The 25,068-nt window shown below is 35.8% G+C and overlaps 1 pseudogene; it reads left to right on the top strand.

Moving 5' to 3' along the window:
- Positions 1–23,579: 23,579 nt before the first annotated feature.
- LOC138148185 (elongation factor 1-delta pseudogene) lies at positions 23,580–24,817 on the top strand (annotated as a pseudogene).
- The last annotated feature ends 251 nt before the right edge of the window (positions 24,818–25,068 follow it).

The following is a 25,068-nucleotide window of genomic DNA, read 5'->3' as shown; positions in this document are numbered from 1 at the left end:
TGGGATTGACTAAATGAATTATAATGTCCAGGGATGGAGTAGTACTTGGAGATCATTGAATTATACTTGATGAATGCTGTATGTTGAAGGATGCTATATTTTGATTTTCTCTGTTCTTAATTTTTCACTGAATAAAATGGAGAGCACCTATGCTGGTATTTTGAACCTTGGGAAGTTGTCTTTGCTTGGCATTACAGTGATCTTGGGCAAGTCACTTAACCCCAACTGTTCTTCCTTACCCCTTCAAAAAGCAAAAGAAAAAAAACCTACAAGGTATCTTTTAGTACATTTAGATCAACCTCCAATTTTATAGATAAAGAAACTGAGGCACATGGAAGTTATAAGTCTTGTCCAAGGACACAGTGAGTGTCTGACATGGAATTTGAACTGAGGTTTTCCCATCTTCTGGTTTAGTAGTCTATCTACAAACCCACACTGTCTTTATTCTCCATGTGCATGAGGAACATTAAAAAGCAAGTTTGCTTTTACTATAAACATTGTGAAGGGGAGTTAAGTCAGACTGGAACCAGGTTATGACAATCTTTAAATGCTAAACAGAGGAGACTGTTTGATACTAGAAGCAACAGGGCAGCCACTGGAACTTGTTTAGGGAAATAACTTGGTATGACTTGTGCTTTAGGCCTATCACTTTTTTTTATTTCTTTTTTTATATTTTATTATTTTTTGTCTTTATTTATTTATTTTTTTCACTTTTAGTTTATAAGATTCATTACCACAATTCCTTGAGTTTCAAATTTTCTCTCCCTCTTCCCCTCCCCCCCATGGTGGCATACAATCATGTAAAGTATATGCAAATCTTTCACATTAGTCATTAGTTAGGTTATAAAGAAGGATTGTAACAGATGGAATGAAGAATGGGAAAGAGGAAACAAAACCAAGTAAGAAAAAAAAAAGGGCAGATAGTTTGCTTCGATCTGGGTTCAATCACAGTTCTTTCTCTGGATGTAAACATCTCTCTCCATCATGAGTCTTTTGGGGTTGACTTATGTCTCTGGATTGCTGAGAAGAGTCCAGTTTATCAAATGGTCATCACACGTACCTTGTGTCTGTAATTGTGTACAAATTTCTCCTGCCTCTACTCTTCTCACTCAGCATTGTTCGTATAAGCCTCTCCAGGTAGATTAAAAGTCAATGTGCTCCTCATTTCTTATTGCACAATAGTATTCCATAACATGCATATACCACAACTTGTTCAGCCATTCCCCAATTGATAGGCATTGCCTTAATTTCCAATTCTTTGCTACCACAAAAAGAGCTACTATAAATATTTTTGTACATATGGGTCTTTTTTCCCACTTCTATGATCTCTTTGAGATACAACCTTAGAAGTGGTATTGCTGGGTCAAAGGGTATGAAATTATTTATAGCCCTTTGGGTATAATTCTAGATTACTTTCCAGAATGATTGGATCAGTTCACAACTCTACCAGCAATGCATTAGTGTTCCAATTTGTCCATATCCTCTCCAGCATTTGTCATTTTCCTGCTTTGTCATCTTAGTCAATCTTACTGGTGAGATGTGATACCTCAGAGTTGTTTTGATTTGCATTTCTCTGATCAATAGTGATTTAGAGCATTTCTTCATGTGCTTATAGATATCTTTAATTTCTTTCTCTGAAAACTGCCTGTTCATATATGTTGACCATTTATCAATTGCGGAATGACTTGTATTCTTATAGATTTGGCTCAATTCTCTGTATATTTAGGCCTATCACTTTTGTAGATGACTGAATGATGGGGTAAAATGTTGACACAGACAGAGAAAGTGGATATTATTCCTATACTCTTAGTGGTAAGGAAGATCTATAGAGAGCTGTTCCTCTCAGTGAAAAGAGGGGATTAGATGTGGGAGATATTGTGGAGGTAGAATAGATGAGGTATTACTTCCAGAATAATCCACCTTCTTTTTATCTCATTCCTGAGGTACATTACTGTCTGTTAGCTAGTCTCCCTGCCTTTAGCCTCTACTGTTTTTAATCCATAGTGCTTTTGTATCCTCAAATCCTGCCATCAGTATATACAAAAACATTATTGTTATCACATAAGACGCAAATTGGTGTAGTTGAGAGCTGGACCTTTATTCAGGAAAGACATTTGTTTGTATCCCATTTCTGGAACTTACCAGGTATGTGAGCATAGAACAATTACTTCCCTGAGGCAGTTTCCTCAATAAGAAAAAGAAAGATAATAATACCCAAAGCATTCACACCATTGTGTTGTTGTAAGGATCACAATGGATGAAGTACACTAAGTGTTTTGCAAACTTAAAAGTACTTTAGAAATATTAGTTACTCTTCTGTGCAATATTATTATGCCACTCCTTTATCAAACTCTTCTAATGGCTTCCATTTTTCCCTGGATGAACTTCAAATTCCTGAGACTGGAATCGAAGATACTTAATCATCAAGTGTAGCAATCAGGTGGTATAGTGGATAGAGCATTGGACTTGTAATCAGGAAGATTTAAGTTCAAATGGAACCTCAGCTACTTATTAACTGGGCGTCCCTGGGCAAGTGATATAATTCTGTTTAACTCAGTTTCCTCATCTGTAAAATAAACTGGAGAAGGAAAAAAATAACTGCTTTTGTATCTTTAATAAGAAAACCCAAAATATGACAAAAAGTCACACATGACTAAACAGCAACAATCATCATGGCTACAACCTTCATTTTCATCCTTACTTCCTACAACTTCCTGAGATGAACTGTATGTACTAAATGTATCGTTTTACTCATGGTCCCACAAACATAAGCTTCACAGAGAAATTATCAAAAGAGCATCAAAAGTCTTAAGGCACTTTTAATCACCTTTATTCTTCTTGCCTGAAATGCCTCCTCCTTGCCTTTTTACATGATAAAATCTCACTCATCATTGTTGAAGTCTTAGTTCAAATTCTTGCTCCTTTTTGTCATCTCCTTAGTCCTTAGGAATCTGTTCCTCCTATGTTCTCCCGTAGGACTTTGAAAACCTACAGATAGTGTTGTTGTAGACTTATCTCACTTAAGATGCAAAACACTCATGTGAAATGGGTATTATTTATATTCTCCCCCTGCCATTGCACAACTGAGAAAACTGAAGGTCATAAAGGACACAGAGCTAGGAAATGTCAGATCAGAATTTGCATTCAAAGTACTCTTGTTGTCAAGTCCAAAAACTAATTCTTAACATTACATTTCACTGCTATGTCCCTCATGGTTCTGCTGTGAGGATAAGGTAAAATAATATAGCATTAGCTTTCATACAAGTATACTTTGGAGATATTGCATATTCAGTTCTAGAATACAGCAATAAAGTGGATATCCCAATAAAGCAGATTACACAATTTTTAAAATTTCCCAGTGCATATAAAAGTTATGTTTACGTTGCTATAGTCTATTAAGTGTGCAATAGTATTAGGTCTAAAAACAATGTACATACTTTAATTAAAATTTGTTTATTGCTAAAAAAAAATGTTAAATATCCCCTAAGCCTACAGCAAGTCATAATCTTTTTGCTGGTGGAGGATCTTGCCTTTATGTTTATGACTGCTGACTGATCAGGGTCGTGGTTGCTTAAGTTTGGAGAGGCTGTGGCAATTTCTTAAAGTAAGACAACAAGGAAGTTTGCTACATCGATTGACCCTTTCACAAAGATTTCTCTGTAGTATGCAATGCTGTTTGATAACATTTTACCCACAGAAGAGCTTTCAAAATTGGAGTTAATCCTCTTAAACCCGGCTGTTATTGTTGTGTTTCAGGGAATAGGGAGACTTCAGGAGAGGAACGAGTTGGGGGAAATGACTGACTGGTCAATGAAGCAGTCAGAACACATACAACATTTATGGATTAATTTCACTGTTTCATATGAGCAAGGTTTATGGCACCCCCCCCAAATTACAATAGTAATATCAAACATCACTGATCATAGATCACCATAACATGTAATAATAATGGCAACATCATTTTAAATATTGGGAGAATTGCCAAATTTCACAAGGAGACAGGTTGTTAGCACATGATGTTGACAAAATGGTGTGGATAGATTTGCTCATTGCAAGTTTGCCACAAAACTTCAATTTCTAAAACAAAACAAAACGAAAAAACACAACAACCCTCAACTGCAAAAGTGCAATAAGCAAAGTGCAGTAAAATGAGTTATGTCTGTACTTAGATCAGTTGTCCAGTCTTCTATCTTCACATCTCTATTTTAAGTCACATTATCACCATCCTAGTTGACCTCCTATCTATCCTCCCTAAACTATTGCAGTAACTTCCAACTTGGTCTTATTACTTCAAGTTTCTTCCCACTCCAATTCAACCTTCTCACAGTTGCCAGAAAGATGTTTGCAATGGAGAGATCTGACCTCATCCCCCAACTAATTAATAAATTCCAGTGGTTATTGCCTCTAAAATAAAATTTAAGCTCCTCAGTTTTTTATTTAAAATGCTTTACAACCTGATAACTTTCTATCATTCCAGTATTCTTACATATTAATTCCATTCTTGCATTCTCTGGTTCAGACACAATAAATTTGTTCTATATACCTTATACTGCATCTCTCACTGCTGTGCCTTTTTTCAGTGGCTTTTGCCAGTTCCTGGGAAGCATTCCTCCCCACTTCTATTTCTTGGCATCACCAGCTTCCTTGAAGACCTCAGTCCAAATGTCACCTTCTATGTAAAATTCATCTCTTCAAGTGCAGTGCATCTCTGTAATGGGAATGTAAATTTGAAGATCTTCCCTGCCCCTAGGCTAAAGTGCACCTGGAGCCTGGGGTGGGAGGCTTGTTTTTCAGTAGATACTTCTTGATTGGCCAGTGAGTCAATAAGGTTGTTACATTCTCTGAGCCAGGAGAAGGCTATATAAGCCCTGATGTGTAGCTTTGTATTGGGGCTCACTTTAATAAGTGTTCTGTGATTTGATAAAACTCTGGGAAGCCATTGTTGAGAGTCCCCTGGCTTTGAAAAACCCAGATGTTGAAACCCAGATGTTGATTTGGCATGGATGTAATTGTTGAACGGTTTGGAAACTGTATGCTTGATTTGTTTCTCTGTCTTAATATTTCTGTCTGTATAATCTGAAGTTCGGGGTGCTGACCTTTTTCCCCTGAACTAGGTAAATGATACATATTTGACTGATCAAACTAAGCCTGTTAACCCATGTTGAGTTGCTTTCTTTTAACAAAGCAGATCTAAGAACTTGTGCTGGCAGCCACCCTGGGGATGCTTGGGGTTGCTTGCTGCTACAATCTCCTCCTCAAATTAACTTGTATTCATTTTTTATATATGTTCTGAATATAATTATTGTTGTATATTACATTGTCTCACACTTTAGAAAGTATGTTCCTTGAGATGAAGGACCACATTGCTGTTTTATTTTTTTATGTTCCAGAATTATCTATATACTACATGACAAAAAAGAAGGTGCTTACTACATGTCTATTGATTGAGTTTTATTACAATATTTAGTCTGTACTAACATGTTTTTTAATGCTCATTGTAAGACCATATGAATTTTTAAATTAATTATGAATTCCAGTTCAGTTACTGAGAACATGAGCAAGTCACATAAATTCATTGGGACTCAGCTTCCTTTCTTGTAAGAAAAGAAAAGGTTTGACTCTAGGACTTTTGAAATCTTCCCAATCCTAAATTTACTCTTCCACAATTTCTTCAGTCACTTCTTGTATTGTTACCTGTTTATACTATTTCCCTTAAAAAAACTTTTTAGTAATTTTTGTCTTATTTCACCAAATAGATAATTTTGAAGGTGAAAATACAGAGGAAAGAGACATACAAATCACTTCTTCTGGGAAAATAGAGAAATAGAGTCTGGACCCATATTTTCATTGATATTGGAAATTCTTGGGTAAGGAATCTCCCTCTATTAATTCAGTTTGACTCTTCCCTGCAAATTAGAGTCTTAGTTGCCTAGAGCTCTTAGAGATTAAAGGACTTGCCCAGATTAAAACAGCCTGTATATGTTAGAGACAGAACTTGAACCTATGTCTTCTGGCTTCAAGGTCAGCTCTCATCCACATCATCTACCTCTTAAATGAGCTGTTACTAAACTATATCTATAAAACTGTTTCAACTTAAAAATTACTTTCAGACAAGGACTATGACCCCTGCTTCTTTGTCTGCATCATATATACCATTTTATATAGTTCGGTGTGTGTGTGGGGGATGTTCCCCAAATGTTGCATGGAGGTGTCTCTTTGTAACTTAAAGGGAGGCAGAACAGACATAGCTTAGCTTTTGATCCTTCCATCCTCTCTTAGAGAAATTTAATTCTTGCCAGGAAGGAAAACATGAGCAGAGGGCAGAGAATGGCTGCCACTTAGTTATCTTCAGAAGTAGGGATATTGGGGTTGGATTATATCTCTCTGTTCCCTTAACTATTATTAATCTTGCAAATATGGATTTCAGTTTCAATCTCAGTGCTAAACATTGTTTCATCAGTTAAGGGAGAGCCAGACCCCAGGTTTTTTATTCATGGTTTGATTACCTCCCCAACAAATAACAATTTCACAATGAACACAGATAGCATTTATCCAGGAAACTAATTTATACAATTTGATAGTGAAAGAGAAATAAGAGAAAGTACACGTAGGAGAATATTTACCATATAATACAGAGTGAAACTCTACCATTGGGAAGGAGGTAACTGAGGTCAGCCAAGAGAGAGATAAAGGCAAAGATCTCACCCAAGGGTCCCTGAAGTCTCTAGTATAGCAGGTTTAGGATAGGGATATGAAAGAGACTCCTAGATCTCATTCAACTTCTTCCCAGAGTCTTTTCTTTCAGCAACCTGAAGTGCAATTTGCATTGCCCATCTTCTCATTCAAAGCTGAACACCAGAAGTACCTGAAGTCCAAAGAGAATTGAAGTGGGTCCAAACACTTGACCATGTTAGAGTTTTCTCATTCTTGCCAACTCTGACTTCCTCCTCATGCAAACAGAGGACATTGATCTCCTATCATAAGGAGAGGGTCCCATAACTGATGGGTTTTGGAACTGTGGTTAAATATAAGTATCTCTGAATGCTCTGTAATAACAGTCATACTCTATTCCTTGTGGGAGGTACTTTTTGGAAATTTGTTGATTAGTAAAGAAATACAGACATTGGCATAGTGTAATCTGTCTTGTATTTCAGAAACCTTTCTTATGTCCATTTTAAAAATGAAAAGTATTAATCATTGGGGAAAGTAAAGCTTAACATTTTTCTTAAAGATTTCTGCAATTGGGGCGGCCAGGTGGCTCAGCGAGTAAGAGCGCCAGCTCCAGTGTTGGGATGACCTAGGGATCAAATTCCATCTCAGAAACTTAGCACCACACCCAGAAATAACTGGCCGTGTGACCTTGAGCAAGTTACTTGACCCTGATTGCTTTAAAAAAAAAAGATTTCTGTGATGTACAAATCAGCTAATAAATGGAGAAAAGGGAAGTGTTTTGTACTTAAATTAGCACAATTTAATTAATTTACATTAATTATATTATAATTATATATAACACATAATCATATATAATATAATAATATAAATTTATAATTAATTTTATAAATAATCAAAATATAATTAATTATAATATAATATAATTTATAATTTAATTAATTAATAAAAGTACTTTAAATTTTGGTACTTAGATTTGTCCAAGTATAAAGGATTTTCAAAAATGAGACCTATATAGTAAATGCTTGTAATTCCTACTCCTTAGAGGTTGAGTCTGGTGGAACTGGTGAAATTTAGAGATTTGAGATGCAATAAGTTAAGTTGATAAGGTATTGGTACTAAGTCCAGTCACAGTATGGCGAGACTCTGTGGGATGGAGACTCCAGGCTTCCTAAGATGGAGTAAACTACATTAGCTATGAAATCAAGAAAGTCATAGATACTGTGACAATCAGCATTGAGAGCAGGCTTGCAAATGGCCGCTGTACTTCCAATGTGGGTAAGATATAAAGGCACAACTTCAAAAAAAAATAACAAAGACAAAACAAAAAGTGAATACCAAAGAAGCTAAGTGGCTTGGTCATTATCACACAGAGATGATGTAGGAATAGAAACCAAATTCTGAAAATTCTAATATGAATTTTTCCTTCTGAATGATGCTATATTTCTAACTTGATGGATGCTTATTAAATAGCATTGGATTTTTCACATGATCTTGATGCTGCAATTCTGTTGGGCAAATTACACATAAATTAATGTCATAAAGGCAAAGAGAGAATGATTTCAAGCGGCTTAGATATTACTTTCATTAAATAATTCTGATATTCTATTGTTATGAAATAGCCTCACCAGCGACATGGTGCTCTTAGCACTTTTATTTACATTGATTCTCCACAGAAAGGAAATTTATATTATCATTTCAGCTGAAAAAAATATTTCTAAGTCATCATATTGCTAGAATTTTCCAAAGTTATCTCTGTCTTTATCAATTAATTATTGCAATTGTCCTTTACAAAATAGGTTTAGCATTTATTTAGTTTTATTCATGCATTCATTTTACAAATATTTATTATGCTATAAAAAAAAACTATGAAAGAGAGGTCTTCTATTCAAGTCCTCCTCTGATATTTTATGCTGGTGTAGACCTCACTCTGGGTTTTGAGAGGCCATACCAGAGGAACACAAATTCTCACATTTCTTAACAAGCTAGAAGGGTTTTTAATACTGGATGGCAGTGCAATAAACAGAAGCAAGAAAGTAAACAAGCAAACCCCTAAGAACAAGCATTGATTAAATGCTTCATCTGTTCCAGGAATGGTTTTAAGCACTGAGGATACAAAAATAAAATGCAAAATCAGTTCTTTTCCTTAGGGAACTTACGTTTTATTGGCTTGTCATTGGGACTAGAATTGCAAGAGATCTTAACTGGTGAAATAGTGAAGTGAAATTTAATAGAGAGCATATCAATTTAAATCACTACACAAGTTCAAAAAAACAACTATACAAGTAGGGAATGAAACAGGTAGACAAAAGTTCATGGAAATAAACCTAGGGGTTTTAGCAGATTGCACATTTAACATGTAACATAAGTAGGAATCCTAACCCCACAAGCTTATTATATGATATAAAGCTGCACTAATAACAGCAGAGTGTTCATAATTCTGTATGTATTAATCCCTATATACTCTGTCCTAGTCAATAACATTTAGAACATTGTCCTGTGTAAACCAGTTTTGTTAACTTTAAGATATAACATTAAGTGGTTATAGGATTAAGTGGGAATCTTAGAGATTTGGTCCCACTCTTTCAATATATCCACAGAAGTTGAGTGACTTACCTGAGGCCACATAGATAAGTAGCAAAGCCAAGATTCGAACCCCGAATCCTCTGATTTTAAATCTGAATATATTTTTAGTAGAAAGATCAATACTATGAGACTTCATGGAGTTCATCAAGAAGATTGCTATTGAGAAGAGGAAAGGCTGGAAGTTATGCCTTATGATAATCTATAGAAGGAACCGGGGTTATTTAACCTAGGCAAAAGTGGATTGTTGGGCAGGATTTTGTTGTTATTTTTGTTGTTTAGTCATGTCCAAATTTTGTGACACCATTTAATATTTTTTTTTACAAAGATACTGGAGTATCTTGCCATTTCCTTCTCTAACTCTTTTTACAGTTGAGGAAACGGAGGTAAACAGGCTTAAATGATTTGCCTAGGGTCACAAGGATAGTAAGTGTCTGAGGCTAGATTTTCACTCAGGAAGATGAGTCTTCCTGACTTCGTATCTGCCACTTCATGCCCTGTACCACCTAGCTGTCCTTTTAAGGTACAGTATAGCTATCTTCAAGTATCTGAAGGAATGGCATGTGTAAGAAGGACTGCACTTGTTTTACTTCAACCTCAAAACATAAAAATAAGAGTAATAGTTGGATATTAGAAAAAAAGGCACATTTTGACTCAACATAAGCAAAAAGCTTCATAACAAAGAAAGCTGTCCAAAATGGGTTTAATTAGACCCAAGAATATTGAGTTACTGGAGACCAGATGTGTTTGGGAGGGCATTGAATGATTACTCCTTTGTTATATTGTATTGTATCATTTTTAAGTCTGAGATATTTGCATCTGAAATCTTTATAATTCTGAGTCTATGATTCTCCTACCTTATCAACAGACTGTGTATCTCTCACCTAAAAACCTGTCCAGTTGAATTCAGAGAACTTCATTAGCAATAGTAGTTCATGAAAAATTCTGCTAATATTTGGAGACATTCAACTTTCAACAAGGGAAGAAATATCTACCTCCATAAAATCATAAATCTTTGAAAATATTGAAGAATAAAGATGAGTTCATCAGTTACTCAGCAAGTATTTCTAAAGTGCTTATTATACACCTGGAACTGGGCTAAACCATCAGGATCCAAAGAATGGCAAAACATGGTCCTTGCTCTCAAGGATCTCATGGTTTAATATGTAAGACAATATGCAAACAACTATGTACAAACAAGATTAGGACCGAATATATCACAGATAATAAATAAAAGTAAACCAGTAGCATTAGAATGAATCAAGGAAAGTTTCTTGTTTTCTACTACCAATGTATATTTATTGTATGTAAATGATGAGTAATAAAGAGTTTGGCATTCTCTGAGTATATTTCCCCTATTCAAATTATTTTTAACAGCAGATTTCCAGATGAGATATGCCAGATTATGATCTTATGTGCTTTAAGAGGTCAGAAGAGCCACCAGTAGTCAAACAGGAGTTGGTAGCAATTACATTGATAGATTTCATTGAGGAGCAAAGTAAATGTATAATATTAAATGATTGTAGGATTAAGAACTCATTAATTTATAAAAGTATATAGTAAGAAGGTATAAAAAGACTAAAGCAAAGAAGCATTCCTCCAGAAGAGGCACCACTCTACCATCCTGCACACATTTTTTCTCTGGGGAAAAAAAGAATATATAGGATCATAGAGAGATTATCTGGCTCTATCCCTGCACTTTACCTTGAGGAGTGATCTGCTTAAATTATCCCACCAATGTACTGGTTAGGAAGCTTAGAATCCTCATCCTAGGACATAATTTTAGCCACATGTTCTCCCATGTGTTTAGCCACATGTGTTTCAGTACCTTTGGCCTTCAAGTTTGAGCACACTCTTCCCAGAGAAAAATGTTTACAGGATGAAGAATGTGCCCTATACTAGGGGGATTACTTTTTTTGTTTCAGTCTTTGAAATACCTTCTCAGTATAATCTTTTATAGAACTAATTGATGTCAACTAGGTGATTGCATTAAAGGGATAATCAACTGGTTAATGGTTTAGGAAGTAGTGAGGAACCTCTGACCTTAAGACCATATGTGGCATTCCAAGCTCTTAAGTATGATCTTTTTGCTGAATCTAAATTTTACAGAATAAATCCTTTTTTATATTCATACATTTTTTTCTTTTATATTTTAATTTTTAAAATGAGAATATTTAAAATATCAAAGAATAAAATGTTTCAATGAAATAATCCTCCCAGATCAATCAGCACAATCAGAAAACTAGTAAACCATAAGGGTTAAATTTATGGTGCCAAGATCATGATTTAGTTACAACTTCTCCCACCTGACTGGCACCACTACCACATGAGGCTGCTTGACCAGAGTTTATGGAGGCAAGTATGCCAGTCTCTTATTAGCTTTTGACAATGATGCGCTGTGTTTCTGTTTGAAGTGGAATTTGTGAATAGTTGCACAGCTAGACAATGTTTTTTTTTATCTGCTTAACAGCTCATCATCTCAAAGAAGACTAAGGGAATGCTAAAGGAAGAAAACAGATATTTTTTAATGAGGATTGAGAATTGCAATATTATCATGTCTGTGCTAAAGATAAGATGATTTGCTTGCTTTATGATATTGCAATATCAACATTAAAAAATTCAGTTCTCATCAGCATCATAGAATTCATATTGGCAACAAATATTTTAAATTAGAAGGAGAGGCACTAAAGATTATATTGTAGAAATTAAAAGATGAAAAGCAAAAACAAAGATAATTCTTTCAAGCAGCAACAAGACCTGGAAATAATGCTATTGAAACAACTTATAAAGTAATTTATATACTAAAGAAAAAAGGGGAACCATTCAGGGATGTAAAAATTGTGAAAGAACTCATTGTCAAATTTGGAGGATGCTTAAACCCCAATAACATTTCAAAGTGCAGATAAATACCTCTTTCAGAGAAACATAACTGATGGGCAGCATGAACTAGTCTTCAACTTAAGAGAACAACTTCAGGCAATGCTTTAAAAAATACATCTATATGTGTGTGTGTGTTTGTGTGTGTGTGTGCAAATTCAATGGCATTAGATGAATCAACTGATACTACTGACAGTGTAAATTTTATTTATCATTTGTGTCATAACAAAAAATTTGCTTTACTATGAGGAGTTACTTACTTTGGGCACTCTTGTGATTAGAACACAGGGAATAGATATCTTTAGCAACTTTCAAGATAAATGTGATGAAGTTGGATTGAATTTGGTAAACTTAGTTAATATACATACAGACAGGGCACCTCCCATGACAGGAAAACATGAATGCTTATTGCACAGATAAAAAAAATTAAGAAAAAACAGATTCTCTCATTTCTTTTCATTGTATCCTGCATCAGCAAAATCTCTGTGCTAAAACTACTATTTTAAGTGACACTGTGCAACAAGTCATAACTATTTTAAACTATATATACATATATATTTTATTTTGTGTCACCTGTGACTAAAAATAGTCAATTTTGTGCCATACTAAAGTTGAACAATGAGGTATTCAGTGTGGATTTGCCATATCATTCTAAAGTGTGTTGCCTATCACAGGGACAAGTCTTAGCCAAAATTTTATCTCTGTGAAACAAAAAGTTAAATTTTATGAAGAACAGCATCAGTAATGTGAATTATTGAAAGAAGATTTCTATAGAAATGTTGCATTTCTGTGTGATATCATGTCAAATCAAAATGACTTGAATGTTTCTTTGAGAGGTAAAATTAGGTTTACATATGATATGTGGCAAAAATTAATCCAAACATTTCAAAAAAGGTATCATTTTTTCAAAACACTTCTTCAAAATGAAATTTTAGATGAACATTTTCCCCAGTTAGCAAAATTCATTGATGAGCAGGAAGATCTTTGCAAATCATTTGAAGAATACTCAGCTGTCATAGACCTATTAATTGGAAAATATAATGAAATGTTTACTGACTTTGAGAACCATGGCATTAGATTCACATAAACATTTCAGACTCTCCTATTTGATATCACCAAAGCACCTAAAGAACTACAGATAGAATTGATTGATAACACAGTAAATGATTTTTCAAAGTCATTTTTTAATGCTAAGAAAGATTCAGTTGAAATATGGAAAAAATGCAGCATAATACCCATAACTTCAGCAACATGCCTGAAAAATGCTTTCTTGTTTTTCAACCAATTATTACAGTGAATCTACATTCTCCTTCCTAATGCAAATCAAGAAACCCTTAAGGTCCCAAATGACTGATACCCATCTAGAGGATCAAATGAAACTGTAGACCTCCATCTGCACCCAAATTTTCAAATACTTTCCAACAACAAAACGGACACCACCAAGTCATTAAAAGGTCAGTTAACTTTAAAATTAGCAAATAGTCTTCATTTTTCTTGAAATTTTTAAATACATAGTAGTTAGATTTTTACAAAATAACATACATTTTTAAGTATATTTAATTGAAATTTGTTTAGTATAGCCTTTTTTGATTACAACTAAATATTAATCAGGCCTTCCAACATAAAAAGGTTCTCTACTTCTGGTTCCTATACCCATGGTGTAGGAACTTATCAGTGATACTATTAGAAGCCTGAGTCATTCAGGATTACCCTCAAGACACTATAGGGGAGAAATAGGCAGTCATCTTCTGATAATCCAGCCTGCCAGTATGAGAGGAAGTTGAAAAAATAAGTCAATGGAGTGCTATGATTTGTATCATCCTAGTGAAATTAGAGTCAGAGAACATGGATTATGTCTTTACTTTCTATGCTACTTACCTGACCTTGAAAAGTTACTACACTTAGTTTTCTAATATAAAAAAATGTACTAGAAAATCTTTGAAGTCTCTTCCTGATGGAAATCTAAGATCTCTTTTTTATGATTTTTTTTATTAGACTATAAGCTCCTTGAGAGCAGAAACTATCTAGCCTTCTTGTAGTTGCATCTTCAACTCAACATAGGACTTGGCAAATAATTTTTAATAAGTGCTTTGACATAATTGACATCTGATGAAAAAGTATAAGTGCTTTGGAAATATAAATCAGTCTATAATTGGAAGTTATCATTACACAAGAATCAGACTTGAAGTTGGAAGTTTGGGAAGGATTGGAGTGGAAGATATGAAAAGATGCAATAGTGATTATACAACTTTGCAGTATTGTGCAAATAATTGTGTATTTTTTCTCTTCTTTATAAATGTTTTATTTTTGCCACTCATAATGTGATACAATGATAGTATTTCCTTGGTTTAATGAGCCAGATTATTCTGGTATGCAACTATTCCTTTGGATGTAGAAGACAACACATGGAGTCTACTGACCTAAGAAATAAGAGTAATAAACCGATCCTTGAAGAAATAGGCAACTGGAAAAAGCAGAAATATAATGCCTTACAGATACAATAATCTTAATCAGAGAAGTTTTTTTTTCTTTTTTTTAGCATGAAAGTATGACTATGATTGATTGACACCTTGAAGATCCTCTCTTTTCTCTGCAGGGGAGATAATTATGGACATGATAATGTTCTAAACAGTGAGAAATTGGGGGGAAACTTTTGAAAGTTGGGGCAAAAACTGTCTGAGATACTAATTTCTATGCAATTTCTTTGGGGCAAACAGTACAAAAGTAGTTGAATAAAAAACATAAACAGTAAAAGAGGTTCAGGCTATGTAGATTCTAAGTTTGGGGTAGGAAATAGGACTAAAGATTTGCATGAAATTAATCTGTACTTCTCTTTTGAAGTTAAATGTGATTTTAATGTTGAACAAAGGTAAATTAAACAGAATAAAAAAGGAAAAAAAATAACACAACAAACCATGATTGATCTCTTATTGTTTGCAGAGCACTGTTCTAGGCATAGGAGAAGATAGAAAATTTAGTTTTCATATTCCCTACCTTAAACAAGTCCAGAGGTCAGTTGATAAAGCAACAGAGATGTATTTCTATAGTAAGCAAGATTATGCAAAAATGCTTTTATAGACTTATAAAACAATGTACCATCAACAAGAAATTAGCAAACATTTGTATTTTCATTATTAAATTTTATGTTTATTTTTAGTTTAGAACTTCATTTCCACAAGAGTTTGAATTACAAATTTTCTACTCAACTTTCTCCTACCCACCACCCCAGAACAATAATACCACTGAATACCCCCTTCCCCAATCTACTCTCTCTTATATCCTCCCCTGTTCCCCATCCAACTTTCCAGTAGGGCAAGATGGATCTCCATAACCCAATACCTGTATATCTTATTTCCCAGTGCATGTAAAAATAATAATAATGATAATAATAATTTTTTAAACATTTGATTTTAAAACTTTGAAGTCCAGATTCTTTCCCTTCCTCCCTCCTCACCCACCCTTACTGGGAAGATAAGCAATTTAATACAGGTTACACATGTGTAGTTACGGAAAACATTTCCATAATGGATATATTGTGAAAGACTGACTATATTTCCCTCCATCCTACCTTTCCCCCGACTTGTTCTATTTTCTACTTTGACCCTGTCCCTTTTCAAAATTTTGTGCTTCTAACTCCCCTCCCCCCAATATTCCCTCCCTTCTATCATCCCCCCCCCTTCTTCTATCATTCCCCCCTACTTTCCTGTAGGGTAACATACCCAGTTCAGTGTATATGTTATTCCCTCCTTAAGCCAAATTCAATGAGAGCGAGGTTGACCCATTCCCTTTCGCCTTCTTGTTCTTCCCCTCCATTGTAACAGGTTTCACTTGCCTCTTTTATATAATAATTTGCCCTACTCTGTCTTTCCCAATCTCCTCTCATTATATTACTCTCTCACCTCTTAATTTTATTTTTTAAATATCATCCCTTCCTTTTCAATTGATCCTGTGCCTCTGTCTATGTACACACCCGTACACATATATTTACACACTCACATATGTATTCATATGCACATAATCCCTCCTATATATATGTATACACACATAAATGTATGCATACATACATACATACCTATATGTGTATATATATGTATACATACACACATTTATATTCCCTTCAACTATCCTTATACTGAGAAAAGTTTCATACATTACAAATATCATTTTTCCATGCAGGAATGTAAATAGTTCACCTCCAATAATTTCTTTATGATTTCTTTTCCCTGTTTACCTTCTCATGTTTCTCTTCTTTCTTGTATTTTAACATCAAATTTTCTATTCAACTCTGTTATTTTCATCAAGATTGTTTGAAAGTTCTCTATTCCATTGAATGACCATATTTTCCCCTGAAACATTATACTCAGTTTTTCTGGGTAGGTGATTCTTGTTTTTTTTTTTCCTTAAGGGCAATTGGGATTAAGTGACTTGCCCAAGGTCACATGGCTAGTTTTTGAGTTAAGTGTCTGAGGCTGTATTTGAACTCAGGTATTCTATTCACTGTGGCACCAAGACACCCCTGATTATTGGTATTAATCCTAGTTCCTTTGAACTCTGAAATTCATATTGCAGGCCCTTTGATCCCTTAATGTAGAAGCTGCTAGATCTTGTGTTATCCTGATTGTGTTTCCACAATATTCAAATTGTTTCTTATTTGCTGCTTATAATATTTTCTCCTTACTCTGGGAACTCCAGAACCTGGTTGTAATATTCCTTGTAGTTTTCTTTGTGGGATCTTTTTTTTTTGTTTTTTTTTGTTTTTGCTTTTTTGGAGGGCAATTGGGGTTAAATGACTTGCCCAAGGTCACACAGCTATTTTTTGTGTTAATTTTATGAGGATGGATTTGACCTCAGGTCCTCCTGACTCCAGGACTAGTACTCTCTTCACTGCACCACCTAGATGCCTCTTGGGATCTTTTTCAGAGGTTATGGGTGAATTCTTTCAATTTCTATTTTGCCCTTTGGTTCTAAAATATCTGGGCAATTTTCCTTGAGAATTTCTTGAAGGATGATTTCTAGGTCTTTTTTTGATCATGGCTTTCATGTAGTTCAATAATTTTTAAATTATCTCTCTTGGATCCATTTTCCAGGTCAGTGTTTTTTTTTCCAATGAGATATTTCACATTACCTTTAATTTTCATTTGTTTGTATCTGTTTAATAGCGTCTTGATTTCTCAGAAAGTCACTAGCTTCTATTTGCTCCAATCTAATTCTGAGGTAATTATTCTCTTCAATGAGCTTTTTAAATTCTTTTTCCATCTGGAAATTTAGCTTTTTAAGGCTTTCTTATCCTCATTGGCTTTTTGGAACTCTTTTGCCATTTGAATTAGTCTATTTTTAAGGTGTTATTTTCTTCTGTCAGGTTGTTTACTCTCTTTTCATGATTTTTGTGCATCATTCTCATTTCTTTTCCCAATTTTTCTTCCACTTCTCTTACTTAGTTTTCCAAATCCTTCTTGAGTTCCTCTTTGCACTGTAACAAATTCGTATTTTTCTTGGAAGCTTTTGGTGCAGGAGTTCTGACTTTGTTGTCTTCCTCCCATTCTATGCTTTGATCCTTTTTGTCCCCCCAAAATGAATCTAAGCTTTGATTGCTGTGTTTTCTTTGCTTCCTTTGCTTGCTCATGTTGCCAGTCAATTACTTAACTTTTCAGCTCTTTGCCACAGTAGAACTCTGCATCCAGAGAGAGCTTTGTCCCACATGGCTAGGGTTTTCGCAGCCGCAAGAGCTATTAGTTGAGTGTTGACTCAGAAGCCTCCACAGGCGCCTGGTCAATCACCACAGGAACTCCACCCAATATAGCCATCCATACCCATGTAGGTTAAAGCAAGAGCGATTACCCCTCAGAATGGTCACTTGCCCCACCCTATGATCTGCAGGCCTGGTGCTCTGAAGCAGCCACCTGGCCATGATTCCAGGGCCACCACACCTCTACCACTTCTTGCTCTGGGGACAGAGGCTGGACCATGACATCTCCCCCTCCGCCCCCCCCAGTTCCAACAGAGTTCTATACTGACCTCTCACTTTTTCTTTGGCATTTATGGCTTAATTCTGGAATAATTCCAGAAACCACTGCTGCTATTGATCCACTCTCCTGAAGTCCCTCCAGCTGCTGCTGGTAGGGGCTGCCCTGGGTTTAAACCTGCATCTCAGGTGTGGCTGGGCTCAGCTCCCAGCATGCTGTGATTGACCCATCCTGCCAGGCTGCCTTCAGTGGGAGATTTGTTTCTCTCTGTCACTTTGTGGGTTGTGTAACTCTAAAATTTGTTTAGAGTCATATTTTATAGGTATTTGAGTTGGTCATGGGGGGAAGTAATGGAGATTTCCTGCTTCTACACCACCATCTTGGCTCTGCGCCCCAGAAAACATTTATTAAGTGACAACTATGAGCAGAACATTTTCCTAGACCATGAGGATAGAAAAAGTTTAGATGAGGCAAGATCCCTGTCCTCAAGTACCTTAGAGCATAAATGGTAACTTAGACAGAATCAATTAGTCATTAGCAAAATTATTGTATGATAATTACATTCTAGAGTTATAAAACAAAGTGAGGTCTGAGTTGGAAACACATTACCAAATGAGAGATCAGAAAAGGATATTGTGTTTGTGCTTTGTTTTAAAATGTGAGTAGGCTTTTATCAGTCAAGGAATAAGATAGCATCATTACAGGCACAGGGGAAAAAAAGAAAGCAAAGTGATGTGAAAGGATGGTGTATATTTTGTAGAGTAGTAGAGTTTGGTTGGAGAGTGTGTGCATATAAATGTTCATGTATGCAAAAATCCTAAAAGGGAAAGATATCAAATTGTCTAAATTCTTGAATCTACTATGCAAAAGATTTTAAACTTTAAACCACTGAATATAAGGAGATACTGAAGATTTTTAAATAGAGAAATAATATGAATAAATTTGTGGTGTTGTTTTTAAAGGTTACGTTGATGGCAGTATAAAGGTTGAACTAAAGGGAAGAAAAAAGGAAACATGAGAATCTACATTTGGAATCAGAGCAGTTGGGTTCTAAAACCAGCTCTGACACTTAAAGTGTTACCTTTGAGATCTTGGAGAGGTCATTTGACCTTTCTAAACCTTAATTTTCACTTCAATAAAATAACAGTTTGAAACAAATAACTTTTAAAGTTCTTCTGGAAACCATTTCTTTATCTTTGGCAAATACTCATTTGAATGTTTTTTTCTTAAAATTAATTTATATTGTATGCTCTCAGAATAAATTAATGAGAAATACATACATACATATATACATATACATACATATATACATATATATATATATATGAGGGGGGAAGGCAGGGCAATGGGAGTTAAGTGACTTGCCCAAAGGCACATGGCTAGTTTTTTGTGTTAATTGTTTGAGGCTGGATTTGACCTCAGGTCCTCCTGACTCCAGGGCCAGTGCTCTATTCATTGTGCCACCTAGCCAACTCTAATGAGAAATATTTAATGATGTTTGGCTATGAGCGGGACTCAGGAACTATTTGGATAGAGAAGACTTGTGATATCTGATCTTCAGGTCAGAGGCTACAAAAGGACTAAAAATCTTGTTCTGAATTTAATCAATTTTGGTTCAGAATCTGATGCTAATGGAGGAATATAACTTTTACAGTGGTATAGATGGTCCTGACTAGTTGGTTAGAGTTGACTGACTTGCAGTGAAGCCAGGCAAGAAGGCAAAGATACAAGGTGATTTCTACTCAAGAGAAAGTTGCAGAAATAGCAAATGCTCACAAACAATCAAGAAACTTCATCAATCTATTCAAACCTTCATGGTACTCATATATGGATCCTGATGACTCATGAGTGTGGATGTAGTGATGGCATGAATTTTTGTGGTCCTTGGGAGAAAAAAAATATGCAAACCACCACCATGAAAGCATCCAAGTTTATAAATCTTGAGATAGAAGTAGAATACAGTTGGTGTATTCTAAGGAAAGGAAAAAAAAAACTGTTTCATTCCAACCCTGTTTACTTTTTTTTTTCTAAAAAAATCATTAGTCATGAGGCAGTATGTTAGGGACTATTCTAAAGGTCAGTAATTGCTTTCAGTAATTGGCCTGTCTCACAGCTATAAGACAGCCCAGTATATGAACTACTAAACAAAAAATAAATAAAAGTGAACTTGTTTACTACATGTATATCAGTCCTCAGAGTTTGGAGGCAGATCAAGAAATTTAAGAATTAAATCATAAATTCAGACCAAGAACAAACTTTGGCACCTTTATTATTAATTTTTCCAAGAACCTCCTGGAGAGCCCATGACTAACTACACAGAAGAATGGATACATGGGTAAATTTCTCAGAGTCAAGGCAAGGTCAAGAAAGGAGGCTCTTATTTATATGAGAAAAAAATCAAAGTTAGCAAACAAAGTTATTTAGACTTTCTCTCCCTCTCCCTTTCTCTATCCCTCGTCCTCCCATACTCATTCACTTAAGCATTTACAGATTCTAAAATATTTATCTAGTTGTGACAACATAGAACATTTTGCTTTGTTTCCCCTAGGAATTGGGGAAAAGTGTCAATAGCAGTGATGTGAAAGTTGGAATCTTACCTATTAAAAAGGAAATGTGGGAACTTGTATTTATTTCTCCTGCCCTCCACCTTGAGCCATAGATTTGAAGACTTACAGAAAACCCTTTTTACAGGTACCCTGAGGCCTATGTTGGTTCTATGAATATCTTTTAATAAATTTCATTGGAATATGCAGATTTGGTATGTGATCTTTCTCCTTTTACTCTCTTAGAAGTGATGCTGACTTACCACAAAATCACTCATTTGAATGAGTCCAATTTTCTGCCAAATGTAGGAATTAAAATTGTTGAGATCATGATCAATTCTTTTAATTTGAAGCAAAATACTATATACTTGGGGAAAATAACACTGTGGTAGCCTGATTAAAAAAATATCTTAATCCAATGTAAAAGTTACATTAGCAAATAGTTGGAGAATTGATATAAAATATAGCACCTAATCAATCTGCAATAATTCATTAAATGACTGATGTCTGCCTAGAACCTTGTTTTGTGTTTGATGGCTTATTGTGACCACACCTTGTATTTTTCCTACCTTGTTTGTTTATGAACTCTCTGAGGGCATTTGAATATAATCTTAACTTAATGGTAACATTAGAATCAAGAACTACATGGGAAATGGGCATTGAATTAAAGACTCTATGACTGGTTTAGTAGGTAGAGGGAAAACTTTTTTTATTTAATCAATTTGGTAAAGGTTTGTTTGCAAAAGTTAATAACTCTCTATTTAACTCTGACTTGTCCATTTTCTAACATCAATATTCTTCTGCTAATCTGCTGCATGCTGTTTTTTTTCCTCCTTTCTTTCAATGTCACCAATTTGTGAGACTGAAAGCATCTGAAAGGTCACATTGCCCTAGCCAGGAACCATTACCTTCATATCAGGTACATCACTGAAATTGGCTTGTAGGTACTGTCTGGGCCCCAACCAAGGATCACAGTCATTTCCAGCATTGCTATGGGCATTTCTGACATTTTTCTCTGTAGCCAAAGCTCTCCTGGGGTCATTGGAGTTAATTTAATGATCTGGAGACTTTCCTACTCCTGCAATCTTGGGGAAAAATTTGAAAAATATTACAGCAGCTACTTTTCTAAACAGAGTAAATGAAGTAAACCCAAAGTTCCTTACAGCATGTTGAAAAGTATCTCCTCTGGTTCTTGTGCCTTTTAAGTTCATAATTCTTTCTCTCTTTTGTTTGTAGGCCATGCATGACAATTAAATAGGGTCCATTGTTATGAAAAATCTGGGAAGTAAGTCCCCTTAGTATTTATGACATTTCCTTTATATTACCTTCAACTTTATCAAGTCCCATTAAAAATAAATCACCTAGAATAATTCCTGGGATGTATCTTGTATGTTCCAGGCATAATGCTATACACTGGAGATTAAAAAAAATGAAACAATCTCTGCCCTCAAGGAACTTTCACTCTATAGAAGAAGATGACATGTATACATATAAATATATATAAAAATATTTAAAATGAATACAAGGAACCTTTGAAGGGAGATATGAGTTGTTGTACCAGGTGGTATTTGAAACCAGTTTTGAAGGAAACTGGATTCTCAGAGGTTGAGGTGAAGAGGAATTTCTGGTCACAGGTGAAAATAGGGTGATGGAAAAATGGAATATATGTGAGGAATGGCAAAAAGTGTAGTCTGCCTAGAAAGATGAGTGTGTCACAGAGTAATGTATGATAAAAGTAGAAAAATTAACTGAAGCTAAAGTGTGAATGGATTTAAATGTGAAATAGAGGACTTTGGAATTTATTCTAGAGTCAATAAGGAGCCACTGGACTTCAGCAAAGGAGTGACAAGGTCACATTTGTATTTTAGAAAAATGACTTGGGCAGGCATGAAAATGAAGCATTAGAGATAAAAGAGTCTGAAGTCAGGGAGACCAGTTAAGAGGCTATTGTAATTATGTTGTAAAGAGGTGATGAGAGGTTTAATCAGCTTCATAGCCATGTAAGTGGAAAGATACTATGGATAAATTGTACTATCATTTCACTTTAGTCACATACAAGTGTTAGTCATGTGGTCAGTCTCACATTCATTCCCAACTATTCTGCTTTTATGACTAAGGACTGAAATTGCTCTCTTATGTATATAAAAAAATCTCCTTTAATTCTTCCTTTTTTTCTGTCTCATTCCTATTAAAATATTCTCCATCCTTAGTGGTATCACCAGTTACTCAATTCCACTGTATTGTCTTTCCATCACCCCTCATCTGGTTTCACTTTTTTTACTTCGACCCCTCATCTGGTTTCACTTTTTTCACTTTGAATGATCACCTTTGTGCTGAACTCTACTAATGAATGTTCTATACCCTTGTCCAATCTCAGTTTAGGTCCTGCTAAAGCACAATTCTTGATTACTTCCCAGCATACATCTTTGGCTTATTTATCCTGAATTCCACAAAGGTTGTTAAACAGCTTGGCTCTTAGGGCCAAATGTACTATTTTTTTTTTTGGTGATGTAATACCAACTGGGCCCTCCTTCTAAATGAGCACTACTTTAACTGCTTCCTGATTGACTCTATTATATTCACTACAATGTCTGTTTCAAAACTTTATTTCAGTCTCTAAGCATATTATCCATGACCACCTTGCCACCTTGACAAGAAACTAAGCCTGAGAAGAATTTAAACATTTGCTCCCAGAATGCTCTTGGTCAGTATTTATGTTGCCCACATATGGGTCTCCGTGTTCTACATCTAAGCCCAGTACAATCTTTCCCGTTCAGGAATCAAAATCAGAACAACTCCATACTCCTGAAAAGAGTATGCCAATCTACTCTCCTTTGTTTCCACACCCTTTTCAAACGAACAAACTTTCACAGCTACCAATTTTCTATTTGTATTCTCTCCCCCTATGGAATATAAGTTCTTCTTGGTCAAGGACTGTTTGTGTCTGTTATTTGTACTTCTAGTGCTTAGCACCATTCTTGGTGCATTTTTAGAGTTTAATAAATGCATTTCAATCTATTCATTCATTCATTTTCTTCTCTTTCCAGCCACTTACTCAATCTATATTACTTACCTCTCAGCAGAGGACCTCTTCTTCATTTAGGCAAGAAAATGTAAACCATAGCTCTTTACCCATCACTTCCCACCGGATTGGCTTTGGGACTAACCTTTCGCTACTGCTCTCGCTTCTCATAGAGTGAATATGGCAACCAGGTTCTTGGTGCATGAGGAGATCTGATTTGACAAATTCAAGTATGATGATGCAGAGAGAAAGTTCTATGAGCAGATGAATGGTCCTGTACCTGTCTCTTCCCGACAGGAGAACAGCGCCTGTGTTATCCTCAGTGACATTGCCAAAACCAGGGAAAATATTCAGAAATTGCTGGCCGGACTCAAGATGGTGTTGCAAAGTCCCTCTGAGGCCCTGAGCCTGGCTGTACCTGGTCCTAGCACAAACACTAACTCTTCCAGTGGTCCCAGTGGGGATCATAGTGAACTGGTCACCAGCATTTCCAATCTAGAGGCAGAGCCTTTGGAGTGTGATTCACTACCTACAGCTCACCATCTCCAAGCTCAAAATACAGCTGTGCACCCTGGAGAAATGCTCCCCCTCCCACCACTCTCTGGATCCTCAGACTCAGCATGTATCCCCTATGCGGAAGGTGGAAGTACCCACCACATCACTCGCTAAGAAGGCAGCCACCCCAGCAGAGGATGATGATGAGGATGATAATGATATTGACTTGTCTGGTAGTGACAATGAGGAAAAAGACAAGGAAGCAGCCTGACTTTGGGAAGAATGGCTTCAGCAGTATGCAGAGAAGAAGGCCAAGAAGCCAGGGCTGATTGCAAAGTCTTCCATCCTCCTAGATGTCAAGCCTTGGGATGATGAAACAGACATAGCAAAGTTGGAGGAGTATGTCCTCCATACAGCTGGATGGACTGGTCTGGAGAGGCTGCAAGCTGGTTCTTTTTAGCTGTGGCATTTGGAAGCTGCAGATCCAGTGTGTGGTAGAGGATGACAAGGTGGGCACAGACATCCTGGAGGAGGAGATCACCAAGTTTGAAGATTATGTGGAGAGCGTTGACATTGCTGCTTTCAACAAGATCTAAAAGGCCCCCGAATGTGTGTAAATCTGTAACCAAAATAAAGGCTGAGGTTTGAGGTGCTTGGGCCTATTCTGGACTTGGGTATCTAGGGAGTGAGAAGTGGGAAGGGCAGCCTCTGAGGAAGATAGAGCAGGGGCCCTGACCTTCCCTCTCATGGGGGGGAGAATAGGGCTCTTGAAATATGTTTCAGCTGGATTTGGAATTGTAGAGTATGGTATCTCTCCTGGGTAATTCTCTGAGCCACTGACCAGACACCAGGATTCTCCACCCTGTCAGGGCCTGTCATTCCTTTGACAGGTTAGAGATCATAGGGTATGGTGCCT

The sequence above is a fragment of the Petaurus breviceps genome, unplaced genomic scaffold (assembly GCF_028583685.1).
Source record: "Petaurus breviceps papuanus isolate PSGF00001 unplaced genomic scaffold, PetGlider_PUasm1.0 90822, whole genome shotgun sequence".
NCBI lineage: Eukaryota > Metazoa > Chordata > Mammalia > Diprotodontia > Petauridae > Petaurus > Petaurus breviceps.
This window is presented reverse-complemented; position numbering and strand designations above follow the sequence as displayed.